This window comes from Vespula pensylvanica, chromosome 3 (assembly GCF_014466175.1).
Source record: "Vespula pensylvanica isolate Volc-1 chromosome 3, ASM1446617v1, whole genome shotgun sequence".
NCBI lineage: Eukaryota > Metazoa > Arthropoda > Insecta > Hymenoptera > Vespidae > Vespula > Vespula pensylvanica.
Window position 1 is genome coordinate 12,107,270 of NC_057687.1, and position 14,699 is coordinate 12,121,968.

Sequence of the window (14,699 nt, forward strand, 5' to 3'; positions counted from 1 at the left end):
ATAATGGGTCAAGTATCTCGGCGGTCGCACTAAAGGTACGCGTCCATGTACTCGAATACATAGGTACGAGAAATGTGTCGTCGAAGAAGACACGTATCGGCAAACATTTCCGATCGACTATCGCCGATGAGAAAAGGAAATATGTGTATACTTTTGACAAACCGTGCCTTCTTCTTTCGTGACTCCTCTTCGAGGAAAGTTTGTCGATTCTAGCGCAAAAAAGAAAAAAAAAGAGAGAGAAAAGGAGGCAAGCCCCGCTCGACGACAAAAGGGCCCCTGTGCTCGCTCGGGACTGGAGCATATCTTTCGGAAGGCCGGCAGAGCCGCGTGTTTGACGAAAGCAAATAATTCCTGCGGCGAGACCCACTTCCGACGATCGAGCACGGATCGAGAATAGATGTATCTCTTCTTTCCTTTCCCTCTTTCTCGAAGCCGTTCTCGCTGCATTTCATAAACGTATCTGCCTAATCTCCAACGTCGACTCGGTCATACCTCGCTCGTTCGTTGCTCTCGCAGACGCTATCGCGCGCGAACGTAACGTTATTTAGAATTTAGCGAAGAGCCGCGTTAAACGAGGCTTACATCGAGCGCTTCGAAAAAGCAACGAATTCGAGAGTTATCAGTTTTCGCAGCGCGATTATCGGTTTATTAAAGTCGTCGTCGGCGAGCTAAACTCCTCGCACCTTTCGAATCGTTCGATCGAAGAATCGACGCGAAAGAAATCTGATTGGTCGTTTGGCGCATAGGCGATGACGCGTTGCGACGAGAAAAATAAGAAACGCAGGTCGGTCGCGTCGTATGCCAACCACGAACGACCTGTACCGAATCGTTAAGTTCGATCTCGAACAAAAGAAACTACGACGCGCTTGCACGCGCATCCGATGGTGTCTCATCGTCCGCGTATCTTTTTTAAATCACGAGATCCTACGAAACTACGACAAAACTCTACGAGGGTCCCCGTACTCGTACGTAAGCGCTACCTCGTACATCTACGTACCTACGACCATTGTATAGGATTACGGTTGTCGAGCGCATCGCGCGAGGAGAGAAAGAAAAAAAAAGGAATCGCAAGACGACCTCGATCCCGTCTTACGCTAGAAACCGAGTATAAGCCTCGTGTCAATGAAAATATACAAAGAATCGCGGTCTTTCGGGAAACGTCGTACGTCGCGATATATCGCGAAGGGGTACGACGGAGGGCGAAACGAAGTTTCGAACGCGCGTCGCGTACGCCGAGCGAGTTGGTTCGAACTTCGTTCGTATAAAAAAGGAAAGAAGAGAAAAAAATCATCGCGGACGGCCGAAGGTAGCGGCGAGTCTCGATCGATCTTTTATTCTCCTCGAGTCCGCACACAACCGACAGCCGCCGCCACCGCCGCCCCTACCCGATCGCAATCGGGAAATAGCGGCGAGCCAACGTACAAAGGAATTCGAGCGTCTTTCGAGCGTCTCTCGAGAGAGAGAGAGAGAAAGAGAGAGAGAGAGAGGAGCGACAAAGCCTACGAAGCCTAGCGGCCCTCCGGACTCTCAGCGACGGGGGCTAAATAGGAGCGAGAAAAGGAGGGAGAACGTGCAACGAGAGCCCACTCGAGAGCAGGCACCCTCTCGACGAATGCCCGAGAGTATAAGGAGGTACGAGCAGCCCGTCGAGCAGCTTACCGCAAAACTGCCCTAATAGTCCATTGTCTGACATATCCGAGCTACGGCGAATCCGCACGGACTAACTCGCCTAAAACTCGGAACCTTTACGATTCGTCGTCCGACACCGAAGCTCTTCTCCCCGCATCAAAGGTGGAAGGTGGCCATCTTCGATCGTCGACGAGAAATAACGATAAACGAGCGGTACGCGAGTCGCTCGCGTACCCGGTCTATAACTCGCTCTCGTGACTCAATGACAGCGAAAGTGTAGACGGTAGAAATCGTGACTCATCGTCCACAAATATATCCTACCGTTCGGCCGAAGAAAGAAACGAATCAGTGCGAGAGAGAGAGAGAGAGAGAGAGAGAGGGAGAGGAGTCGAACTCTCGCTCGTCGCGCCGACCGACGAACGATCGTCCGTCGATCGATAATCGCTTCTCGTCGCGACGATCCTTTTCCTCGCTCGAAGGAGCGACCCTTCGATACTTTCGACGCGTAAAAATTCGCGCGACGACTCGAGACCGCGAAACGGAGCGCGGTTCGCTCCTCGAGCGTCCTTCGCGCTCTCCCCCAAAGAGTCGAATAAAGGAAGAGGGGGATAAAAGGAGCTTCGCACGGCACGAAGGGAAGGAAAGAAGAAAGGAGAGACGAGACGCCCTTTGCTCTCCGAAACGCCGCGCCGCGATTCATCCCCGTCCTTCGCCCGAGCCCGTGAAAGCGTGCCTACGAGTTCTCGTTCGTTTCGCTCATCTTCCGGGACGCGTAGCAACGATCGACGTTAATTCTGATGCGTCGCGACGCTTGCACGCCCCTTTACACGATCCTTACATCCATTTACGAGTCTACGGAACGTCGAGCGACCGTAATCGTTTCGCTTTGATGGCACGTTCGTACGCTCGGAGAAAGAGAGAATATTTTTCTAAACGTTCGTGGTAGGAACGCGCGAGACGATACGTCGGAGATGCATCTCGTTAATTGGCACGCAACCCAGACGCATGCTCTCGGAAATATCAATTCTCTCTCCTACTATCTCGCTCGCGATCTCCCTTCCTTTCTTCAACGCGCTCGATCATTTTTATTTGACCTCGTCTAACGTTTCAATTCGGCCGCCTAACTCGTTCGCGGCGCTCACTTCATTTGCGAATGACTCACCAAAGAACGTTATCGTCGAGAGAGGATCGTTAAACCTTTACGTTTCTTTCATTGTTTTTTCCTCTCCTTTTACCCTTCTTCCTTTTTCGTTTCGCTTTCCTCCGTTCCTTTTGTTTCTTCCCTCTCTCTCTCTCTCTCTCTCTCTCTCCCTCTCTCTCTCTCGTTCCCTTTGCAGCGCAAAACACGAAAACGATTAAGCGGGGAGAAAAAGAGGGGAAAAAGTAGAAAAAATAAAAGTTCAATTTTCTTGGAAAAAATTTCATGGATTACGAAGCGCGGTCGGTAAACCTCCGTAATACGCTAGCCCAACGCTCTAAAGTTATCCGTTGCTTCTGAAAGCAAATCTAATACGTGGATATCGGCTTTCCAATTAAGCACCAATTATAACGTTTTCAACGCAACACTTCCGAGGGAGCTTCGGTCATTACCGAGAACTCATCAGGGATTGATTAAAATGAGAATAATAAAGGCAAGCTAGCAACGGAATATCGGAAAGTAAGAGCGTTTCTTCTTCGTACGAATTTAAAGACGCTTACCGCGAATTAATAACCCAGACGGGATACGGGATACGGGAATATATCGCTTTAACGGTCAACGGACGTCGATCGATTCGCGCCCGCTCGAAGAACAACATTGGCTCTTTCCGTCTTTCGAGCGGAAAACGAGGCGACCGTCTGTTACTTCGTCGAAGAACGTTAAATACTTACGCGCGATAAAGTCGATTTATACGAGAGAAAGCGTGCATCTCGGAGAAGGTGGACTATTTTCGGTGCGATCGAAGCGAACGTTTTGTTTCTTTTTCCGTCTTCCGAATTCTCAAGTACGAGCGTTGGTTTCCTTCGTTCGTCGTTCGCGCCGCCGTTTAAGACGGAGACCGGTCGGAAGTCGAGAGCGAACGGATCAGAGAGAAATGACAGAAGACTCTCTCTGATCGATATCTCTCGCTAATTCTTTCTCACGGTCCGTCGAAGTAAGCGCGTGATATTACGACGACGTAATCGACGCATCTCGCCTACCATATTTGATGGTTTCGCGGGGCAAAGGAGAGAACGCTTGGACGTTTATTCGCGACTTACGTCATTTTTGCCATGACATCATCGATCCACTGACTCCGTTCCGACAATAGATTATTCAAATTCTCTACCTGCGCTATTTGTAATCGTTGGTCACTCGTCGATAGTCACGATCCTCGAGAAGGACGATATTCCGTATCGAATATTTGCAATCGCGTTCGCGCTTATCGTTGCTATTCTCCGATCGAGACCGGCCCTCCTTTCCTCTCGAACAATTTCTCCGGCGATTTCTCGATCTACTTCAAAGAGATAGCTAGAAATGGCCCGGGTTGCGTCACGGTTCGTTACTCTTTGTCTCTCGTCTCGTCGCGTAAATCTCCCGTTGTTCCGCCTTGTGCCGCTCGAACTCCTTCTAATCGATTCGCGTAAATTTGTGCACACTCGACGGTTAATTTTTACCCCCCAATAACGATGATAAGCGGTTGGTCGATACCGTCGACCGAGCGAATCGATCGAGAATCCTCGAGAATCCTCGATATAGCGTCGTAGCGCGCGGTCTGACTCATCGAGGAGGAGACGGCAAACACAGCGCACGTACGTATGTGCTCTCGGGGCTTACGCAATATCACCTTTACCTTTTAGCGTGCTCGCCCTAAGCCACGTTCGCGCGGCAGAACCGTTTGCTCTCGCTCGCTCGATCCCGGCTCGGCAACAACGGCAACCGAGTATTCTTCGATCGAGTCCGAAAGCGAAAACCGACTTTTCGACTCCGTCCGTCCACCCTTCAATCCAATTTCCCTTTCGATCGATGCGACCTAACCCAAGATACCAACGAACATCGATCCGAGATTCGCTCGTCAGAGGTGATCCGATTCGACTCGTACGCGTCGCCTCGCGCCTCTTGATGGCAAACTCGTGTCTCCGCTTCCGCGTTAGACGAGGTATTCGCCGCGTTGAAGGGGAAAGGAAAGGAAAGAGGAGCTGGAAGAAGCAAAAAGAAGGGAAACGAAATGACCGGAACTTCCGCCGGAAACGATTCGTTCTTCCGTCGCGTCGCGATGACTCGCCTTTGCTTCTTCGAGTCAGCAGCAAAGGTGTCGATACCAGAAAAAAAAAGATAAAAACGTGGCGTTTCGAAGGATTCGACCGTATATGGTAACGCTTTGCATCGACGCGGCGTACGATTATGAAACGCGACAGTACGCGTCCGCGTAATACTTTCTCCGAGTCGAATATAATGGTATCACCGGTCTCAAGAAGAATTGCGTAACGAAGATTGGGAGTTTTCGGAGAAGGCATATCTGCGCGTCACGATATACGCGTCCGACGAGATAACTTCTGTCCCGAGTCGAACCGCGAGGAGAAATAACGAAAAGAACTTTCTATCGCTTTTAACACGTACATCTTTTAACGTTTCCTTTTTAATATTTCAATCGCTTCTTAACCTTTCTTTACGATATATCTATTTCTACACGTTGGCCGGAGAAATCCGAGATAATTTTCGTCGAGTCGCGCGACGTTCGACCGAGAAACGGGTCAAGTCCCCAGAAAACACGTTTGCTTTTGTCCCTCGCGAATCAGGACCGACGCGAAGACGGAACGAATCGCAGTTCGCAAAAATAAATCGTGTCGACGCGAAACGGATCTTCATATTTCGCGATTAAACGATCGGATTAGTTACCGGGACTTAGTTCTCGTTTATTTAAAAGATCTCGCCGCAATGAGAAATTATAATTTGCGATAAAAGCTCGAATCGAGTCGTATATTTTCGACTCGTACGTAGGTATTCTTTCGTTTCGTTGAAAAAGATTCGCCGGGAATGGGAGACACCACCGCGAACGAAAATGTATGGCGAAGGAATAAAACGTACGAATTGGAATCGGCCAACGAGTACGCGTATGAATGTGTGAGAGGTATTACACGATAAGTGAAATCTGCGAGAGCGTGTCGCGAAAGACCAAGAGAAAAGAGGAAAAGGGAAGAGGGGAACGTGTTCTCGATAACGACGATATTAACGGGCGAACGAAAAAATGTTGATCCATTAATTGAAACGTCCCGTTTCTTCTGGATATAGGTATATGTAATGCGCGAGACCATTTTGTAAGCGCTTATTTATAGAGCCTCGCGCTGTACCCGAAGAAGAAACTTTTTCGGGAAACGCTCGTGACGGAATTGCTCGAAATAGCTGAGAGAATACGAAGCGTGGTTTTATTCTATCGCATACCCACGCTTCCTACATCCGTTTCGCGAGAAAATTTTTCACGAGAATTTCGAATCGATCGTCCGCGGAAGGATAATAATTCGATACTGCTACCGACGGTACTCCGCGGTGCTAACGCTGGTCTCTCTCCGCTGCCGTTATATCGTTACGCGGCACTATCTTATTACGCGGACAGGTTAGGGCAAAGTTGGTGAAAAGAAACGACGCATCGTTATCCCGTACTTTCTCTGGTTTCGAAAGAAAGTCCTAGAGAGAGAGAGAAAAAGAACGTGCCAAAGATGTTTCTCTATCTCGTCCGAGAAGGAGGAAAGCTGACGAAGGTTCTTCGCGGGATAACGATAATCCCTGTTCCTACGTAACGGCGCGAGCGAGTAAAGTAACCCGAAGACATAATACATTCGCGATATCTCCCCTGTCCGAGCCAACTTTTTATCCGCCTACTTTCGCTCGATTCTCATTTCGAGAGAAAATAAAAAGGACGAAAGAGAGAAGAGAGCGGGAGAAAAATGCGGTTTTTGATAAAAGCGAAGTAATTAATATCCGATGAATATGAAAAATTGGAATAAAATTAGATAAAACTTTGCTCGCTTGTTCTTTGTTATTTGAACGAGATGTGGTATTTAAACTAGCCAGTATCTCGAAAAATTAAGGGAGAATTTAATTAACAGACTTTTCTGAAAATAAATCCATAACGGCGAATCGCGCCTATGGCTTCGACGAGTTTTTCTCGCGAATCCTTTCGATGATCGCGATGTTAATTACCAGAAATTTTATACCTCGCATTATACGAACTTGTTGAAATTCGTATCGCGGTAGATTTTATATCGTTCAATTAGAGACGTCTGCTATCGACGGTTCGATCGATTTGTCGGAGATAAAGTCGCTCTTTAAAAAGTGAAAATCAAGCTGTTATTCGAACGCGATCGTCCTCTCTCTCTCTCTCTCTCTCTCTCTCTCGCTCTCTCGCTCTCTCGCTCTCTGCGCGTGTTTCCATTCGAAAGGCAACCTCGCGCCAGGTTGAAAAGACTTTTCTCGCTGGGATTCGACGTCGAAAATCGACACTCGCGACCAACCTACGATCGACGTACGGTTAACCCGCGTAGGTGTACCCGTCTGCGAGCGTGGAGCTCATCTTTTTTCGAAAAAGCGTACGCGCGTGATACACGCGTCGCGCGACTATGTGAAAGACATCGACGTTCGAGAAAATATAGGAACGAAAATACAGGCGATAAATTGTTGAATTCGTCGAGCCAACGGAAGGGGCGCTTTCGCGCTTTCGCGCTTTCGCGTGACACATAATCGTCCTCAACACCTGCAATTAACTTTGAGGCTTGGCCAGAATGTAGGACGCACGACCCGAATACCGACTCTTCAAGAAAAAGGGATTTTTTCAACGAGCAAGTGGAAACGAGCAGATTTTCCCTTTTCACCGACCGCGGTGGCGCAGCGGTATCGCTCTTTTCCCCGCGAAGCGTCTTTTCACGGATTCTAATTGTTACAAAAGTCCCCAGAAATCGCAACCCTGACACAACCTTTCTCGCTCCCCCTAACCTGCAAAGCTTTCCAACACTTTCATTTGTCTTTATTCCTTGCTTCTCCCTGTGGAAGTTAAAGAAACATCCTAATTATAAAAAGGATGAGCGATATTTCCAGCGTTGTAAACAAATACGTTCCGTGTTCGGCCTTGTCGTCGTAATGCGTTCTCGACTCGGAAACGGAACGATCATAAGTCGATCGATTGGTCGGCAACGTTTTACGGGACGCGGGAGAGAACGAGGGAAAGGGCGAGACGGTAAAAGACAAGAGAAGAATATAGAGAGCGCGCGGGCTAAAGATAGAATCGTACCGAGGGACGACGACGACGACAAACACCGTCCGTCTCTTCCTCCTGACTTATCCGTTCCTTCTACTCCGATCTCGCCCTTCTTCCTTCTCGAACACGTACGTCGAACGCAACGCGAACATCCAAGCGTACGTTCGTTGAAATTTATCGCGCGATCTACCAGAAAACTACCGCTAGATAACTATCCGGCACTTTGCCGGAAGGTTCTCGGCTCATTAACTCGACCGATTGCCCCGAGACTTTATTACGAGCGAATCTATCGACTGCCTGTTTCCAATGCTTCGAGAAAGTAGCACTCGCGAGGCATATCCAGGCGATAACGTGCAAAACGTAATGCACTCGACCGGCGCAGCGCTCGAATCCTCACCGTACGTCGAGTACCATATGCGGTATGAATATGTAAAAGATTCGTCCTCCAGCGAGTACTTTTACGAGTTATTTTAAGTAGGAACGCACCAACGTAAGCGTAAGCGTTCGCGTATTCCACCGGTTCGCGGTGTCTGCCGACACAAAAACGACATCGGCTTAAGCATGCTTCGTCGAGCCCCAATGGTCGCACCGCATGGATTTATGACCGCAGATAACGTTGAATTTATTGATACCGTGGCTTATTCTTTTCAAAACCATTCGCCGTCCGCGTGATTCGAGAATCGCCTTATCGAGCCAAAAGTCAATCGACTCAATATCGTGCCTTGTCTTGCGACCTACGCAGAGACAAACGAGGACGGCGGACGAATGTTGATTCTTCGGCTTTGGAGTGACTCTCGCGTTAACCCTTTCCTTTTTTCTTTTCCTCGGAGCGCTTCTCATTTCGTTCCTATTCCCTTCGAAATAAAACGATCCGCATCAGCGCGGGTACTTAACCCACAACGCGCGATCGTAGTAGTTAATTACGCGACCGTCGTTACAATCGACGGATCTCTCCATTCCTTCGACTCGTCAATGCCGAGAAATTCGGCAAGGATCCGCCAAGAGTAGCTACGCTGAATGGCGAGTGATTAGGATCGAAGAGAGTGTCGCGGTTGCTGGTCGGACCGAGAAGTGGCCGTATTTGCCGGCGCTTATACGCATACGAGAGGAGAATCTCGGGATCGCGCGTGATCGTTAAGCGTTCGCTAATGACCAACTTTCGCGGCTGGATAATGCCGCGTCGTTCCGAGCCGTTCGCGCCTTAGAGGAGAAAAGAGAAAAACCTTCTCGTTCCGTATCGCGCCGGCCTTCCTTCGTTCGCTTTTACATCTTCTTTACTTCTTTCTCGATGGTACGCGATAGATCGGTCTCTAGTACGCGATATTCCTCGCGCATCGTCGATTTATAACGACGTTCGTTCCAAGAATCGGCATTCCCTTTTTGCGAGAGGCCCTTGCCACGTGGGAGGGCCTCGCCACGGCGCCATCCCGTCGAGACGGACACGTGCACGATCGCGAGAATTGGCCTTGACTTTACACGCCGCACCACAAGGGTATGAACGTTAACGGTACGTGTAATATTCAAAAGAAGTCCGGATCGACGATCGGAATCGAACGAAAACGATTCGTCTTTATCGCGCCCCTTCGTGGAAGGCCTGGCGCGAGAAGTATCTAAAAATATGCTTTACGATCTCGAGCGAAAACGCAGCGATGGCAAATTCGAGGAATCGCCGAGTTTTCGGCCACCTAACGTTAAATACTTTCGTTCGTTCGGCTACCGCGCTATTTTCTGGAAGGTAAACCGACGTAAAATTTGAACGACTTTCTCGTCCGCGTACCTAAGTAGCTCTCTACGTAGAACCCTATGGTTAGGTATACGCCCGCAAAATGAGCAAACTTTAGGCCGATCGAAGAAAAGGAAGAAAAGATCCGAATCGGATTTACATACGTTCGAATATCGCTTACATTATTCACACCCTATGAATCTAATATTCCTGTATAAATCGCGATCGAATATCACTTGCGAACAATGCGTGTCGATCGAGGAAAACGAAAAGTAAATCGAACTATCGCGATATTCCGACGCACACCTGACACCCTTATATTTGACAAATTCCAAGTTTACTTCGTATCAAAATCAAAAGCAATTCCTCTCGAGAAGAATTTCGAAGAGTAACCTTCTTCGAGAGAAACGTTTTTTCTTTTATTTAGATATTTACGTTGATCGCCTCCTCGTCGTCGTAAAGGCCTCTCCCTCCTTCCCCACCCCCACCCCCACCCCTCTCCCCTCTCCCCTCTCTCCCTCGGTGTAACACCGAACGGCGCTCGACGACGTCGACAAATCTTTTCAAAGGACGAAATTAAGAAAAAATGCGATCGGTGTGACCTATCGCTTTCTTCTCGTTGCTTTTCCGTGAGCGAGAATCGTAGAAAGAAATAAAAAAGAAAAAGAGGCGCACGTGTTCGCTCAAGCTTTTCTCGACTCCGACGTTGCCATGGGGTCTCGTTGAAAGACTCCCATACAACCTCGTACCGTTAATCCTCCGATCTCCGACTAAATATGAAATTTTGAAAATCCTACAAATCTTCATTTCTAGCTAATTCTACGATTACGATATCAAACTTTTTCCTCCTCGAACAGCGCTTGATATTGCGCTGTTGCGTAGTATTATCACTCGGCGATATCGCGGAGTGTCAGAATCGTCAACGGAAGTAGCGGGGGCGGCGGAGGTGGCATGGGCGGCGGAGGCGAAGAAAGAGGAGCACGTAGAAAAAGGGCGAGAGGAGCGAGCGAGAGAGAGAGAGAGAGAAAGAGTTGTACGTAGTACACAAGTATGCGCGTTAAACGAGAGACCAACTTGCGTTGTTGCCATGGGGAGCACCGCGATACGTACGAAAGTCGCCTTCGCTCTTGCTTTTCGTTTCCAAGACCTTCCTCCTTCTTTCTTCTCCTTTCTTTCCATGGACACGCGAACGTGAAAACCAGTTTGACTCGCCCACACGTTTAAGACGCGATCGTCCTAACGTCTCTCCTCGCGTTCCTCTTTAGCATCTCTCTCTCTCTCTCTCTCTTCCCTTCTTATTCTCGTACAACGTGCTTTCTCCTCGAACACGCTCTTTGTTCGTCAAGCAAACGAGGCTCCTTCCTTCCCCTCCTTCCTCCCTCTCTCTCCCTCCTTCTCTTGACACGGTCACGATGCGCTTAATCCCTCTTATTCGTTGCGAGCACATTCTGGGTTGCGAGCACATTCGGCACGCCTCCGCGCGAGGATGATTTTCTTCGATAAAAGTAGAGAAAAAAGAAAGGTGCAGGACACTCCGGTCGAGTGGACGCGCGACGCGCGACGCGTTTGTTTATCGGTACATGCGTAGAGATGCGGGAGAACTCTCGAAAGGATCCTACCTGACCGGGCATCGAAGTTACTCTATTCGAGGAAAAGTACAAGAGCCTTCTCTTTCGTTTGGCTCCTTCGCGATCGATCGTGAGGGTTGACCGTAACGCGATACCGTTCACTTCCGCAAGTATTCGTCTCCTTTAATTTCACGGTCAGTCACGCAATTTCACCGCCCATATCCGATTAAAAGGATAATCGACGTTACGAGAGTACTATGAGAAAAGAGGGATAATCGCAATCGTATTGTATCTCTACGTATTTCGTGGGATGATCGAGAGCGCGAGATCGACTACGAAAAACGATAACTGACATATTAGCGTCCCCATCGGGATTAACCGAAAAATCGATCGGACTAACGGCTTATATACCTATCTCCGTAGCTTCCGATTTTATCTATCGATGTAAATATTTATCCGTCTAGATACTTCGTCGGACAAAAGATTTTTTTCAATGAGATCCGTCCCATTCTGGTTTAGCTTTAATTTAACGCCGAACGAGAAGATAAACATCTTATCGAATTACTCGACGCGCTCGACCTACTTTGAGCGTCAATTATCTCCTCATAAATCGTATAGGTACCCGATTCGTTTTTCGCGCCAACTAGAAGAATCGACGATCTCTTTTACGAGTACCTTACGAGAAGGAAAAAACGCGACGACTCGAAACTTACGTTTCGTCAACGCGAAAGAAAAGAACAACAAAAAAATAGAAAGAGGATATTTGGTCTCTGTCTTCTCGCGCAAAGCGCGGTCAGTGCGAAAATCGTCGCGGGTGCGAATGGACACGTTAAAAGAAGTAGATCCCTTCTGACGATAAGGCACTCGAAAGTGGCGCTCGAGCGGCACTCGAGTACCGGTACTCGGGAACGAAAAAGTACTTCCACGAGGATGCTCGTACTCGAATGCGGCGTTTCAAGTGCCCTAAAGCTGGACCGCGCCAATACGAATCGAAATATCTCTATCGAGCTCCCGTCTCTCTCTCTCTCTCTCTCTCTCTCTCTCTCTCTCTCTCTCTCTCTCATATAAATATGCCGCGACGATACTATCTACGTACAGGTGATTCATTTTCTCGAACAATTTATTTATTACGATCTGGTCAATTACGAACCATTTTCGAATCAAGATTTTTCTATAAGAAGATCATTAGGCTTACGTACATCGTCGTGCGTGTAGCTATATATATTTAAATAACGAATACGTCATTCGTAACGGTCGTTAAAAAACGTCGTAACGCCGTTACCACTCAAGTACCAATGGACTTTGCACGGTGAGGTAAGCGATTTATCATGGAGGAGACTCGCAATGTCCCGTGCATTTATATCTTTCTTGCGATCGCTGCTCTTGCTTCTTTATTTCCTTTTTTCTTTTTCTTTTTTTTTTTCACTTTTTTCTTTTCCTCTCTCCTCGTACCACACCGCGTAACTTTTTCGACGACCCTGACGACGATTTACGTAAGACCGTGTATACGTGACAACCGGTTGCGGTTCCTTCGACTCCAAAAATACTGATTTACTCGTCGAATCGTTCGACCGAAGAAGTACGAGAGAATGACAAAAAATTAAGCAATCTTGTCGGAAACGACGATATTTCAAGATAATGTTTTCCGATAACGATGAATTAATTACGGTGTACCACTTTTTTACGCGCGAGCGAAAGACGAAGAAGAGAGAGGGAGAGAGAGAGAGAACAAAAAGTTCATTTCGAGGAAGCTCGAAAGAAAAGAGAAGCACCACGATCATCGGGATAAAGAATATTGTTTATCCCTGTAGATAAGGGTAGACTCGGTATATCTCTGGCGTAGTCGTAGGACATCGCAAGTTTTCAAATTACCTGCGCTTGAATTGCGTCTCGTTCGGAAGCCTTAAATTTTCGCTTCCTCGGTCGATCTTTCCAGCATACAATTCCGATGCTCTCGCGGACATTGTCTCTCTCTCTCTCTCTCTCTCTCGCCGTATATAAATATTCTCGCGACCATGTTCGTGCGGGAACGCACGTTTGCCGAGTTCGCGTATAAAGGAAGGAGAGAAAACGGTCGCGAATCGAAAGCTGCGCCAGCGAAAAGCCACCTACATTACCATATTTTTCATAAGGTACAAATCTTCCCTTCATCCTTTTCCCAAACGAATCCAAATACCGTATCCGTTCGAAAGGTTTCTTCGTTCGAAAACACACATCGACCATACCCGTGTCGACGTCCGAGGAAAAAGGATACGATAATGAAGGAACCTTGTACTCCGATATACCTTTCTCATCCTCCCTGTTCCTTCTCTTCTTCTTCTTCTTCTTCTTCTTCTTCGATATCCTTTACCCTCCATCTTTCTTCTGGGACAACGATTTCGTCGTGAGAACGTACGATGCCACGCGATTCGTCTTATTTTTGACGAATCGTTCGTATCCGACATCCCGCATATAGTTTCGATATCTATCGAAAGATCGTTGCTTTGATTTCAAAATTCGACTACAACTCGAATATTATTCCGAATCGCTACGCGCTCGTCGTCCTAATCACTGCGGTAATTAAGGGGACTAGCTTCCGATAAAACTGACGAAACAGAGGTGACGACTCGTGCGTGACGATCTCGATTTGGAGATTCTTCTGAAAAAGTTTTGCTAAAGCGCGTTTTAGTTTTCAAGAAGATCGTAAAAAGGATGAATCGAACGTTATCGAGGGGATATCGATGACGCATCGTCGGAAGGAATTAGCGTTAACCTTCCAACGATTCGAAACTCTTTCCGAAAAGAAAGTTTGTTACGTAAACGCGCGTAGCCCTTTGCGCGGGATGCCGAACGGTGTGGCCAAGGTAACGTATGCAAACGTAAAAGTCGAACGACGACGAACGATTCGCATCTATCTCCTCGACATGAACTTTATCGATTCGACGTACCGATGCTTCGAAGACATCGAGATAAAAGCTAACTTTCAAGGATCTCGCTCGGCTATCGCGAAAAAATCGTATACAATGGAGAAGAAGAAGAACTTATATACGTGCGTACGTATCGTGCCTCGTTTCGAATAGAGTCATTAACTCCGCACGCGCTACCATTTCGCGAATCGAGTCCTTTCAACCTCCGATAATCTCTCCAATTAAGTTAGGTCTCGATGTTAACGTGCATCCGGCAGAAGTAATTTTATCGAACGAGCTCGGCTGTGTACACGCACCATGACGAAACGCGATATCGCGATTATCGAGCATCGCAACACGAGCAGATAACGTTACTCGTCCAAATTATACAGGCTGATTTTTAAATAGACGTTTTATCTTTCGGAATTTCATTCCGACTACCTTAAGAATGAAAGAAGATCTTTAAAAGATATACGAACGCGCGATCTCTTTGGATCGCGACTCTTCTCAATCGTCTCTTTCGCTAGATACAAAGCGTCTCGGTTATTCGTTAATTTTCTATTCGTGTATTTCGAGATGGTGCGCGAGTAATGCTTAACGCCCGCCAGACGACAAACGTGGCTTCTCTCTTTCTCTCTCCCTCCCTCCCTCTCTCTCTCTCTCTCTCTCTCTCTCTCTCTCTCTC

The 14,699-nt window shown here is 47.7% G+C and overlaps 1 protein-coding gene across 35 annotated transcripts in view; it reads right to left on the reverse strand.

Moving 5' to 3' along the window:
* The window catches only part of LOC122627787 (basement membrane-specific heparan sulfate proteoglycan core protein), an 87,609-nt gene that overhangs the window by 71,498 nt on the left and 1,412 nt on the right, over window positions 1-14,699 (reverse strand). The gene's annotated exons all lie outside the window — the stretch shown is intronic.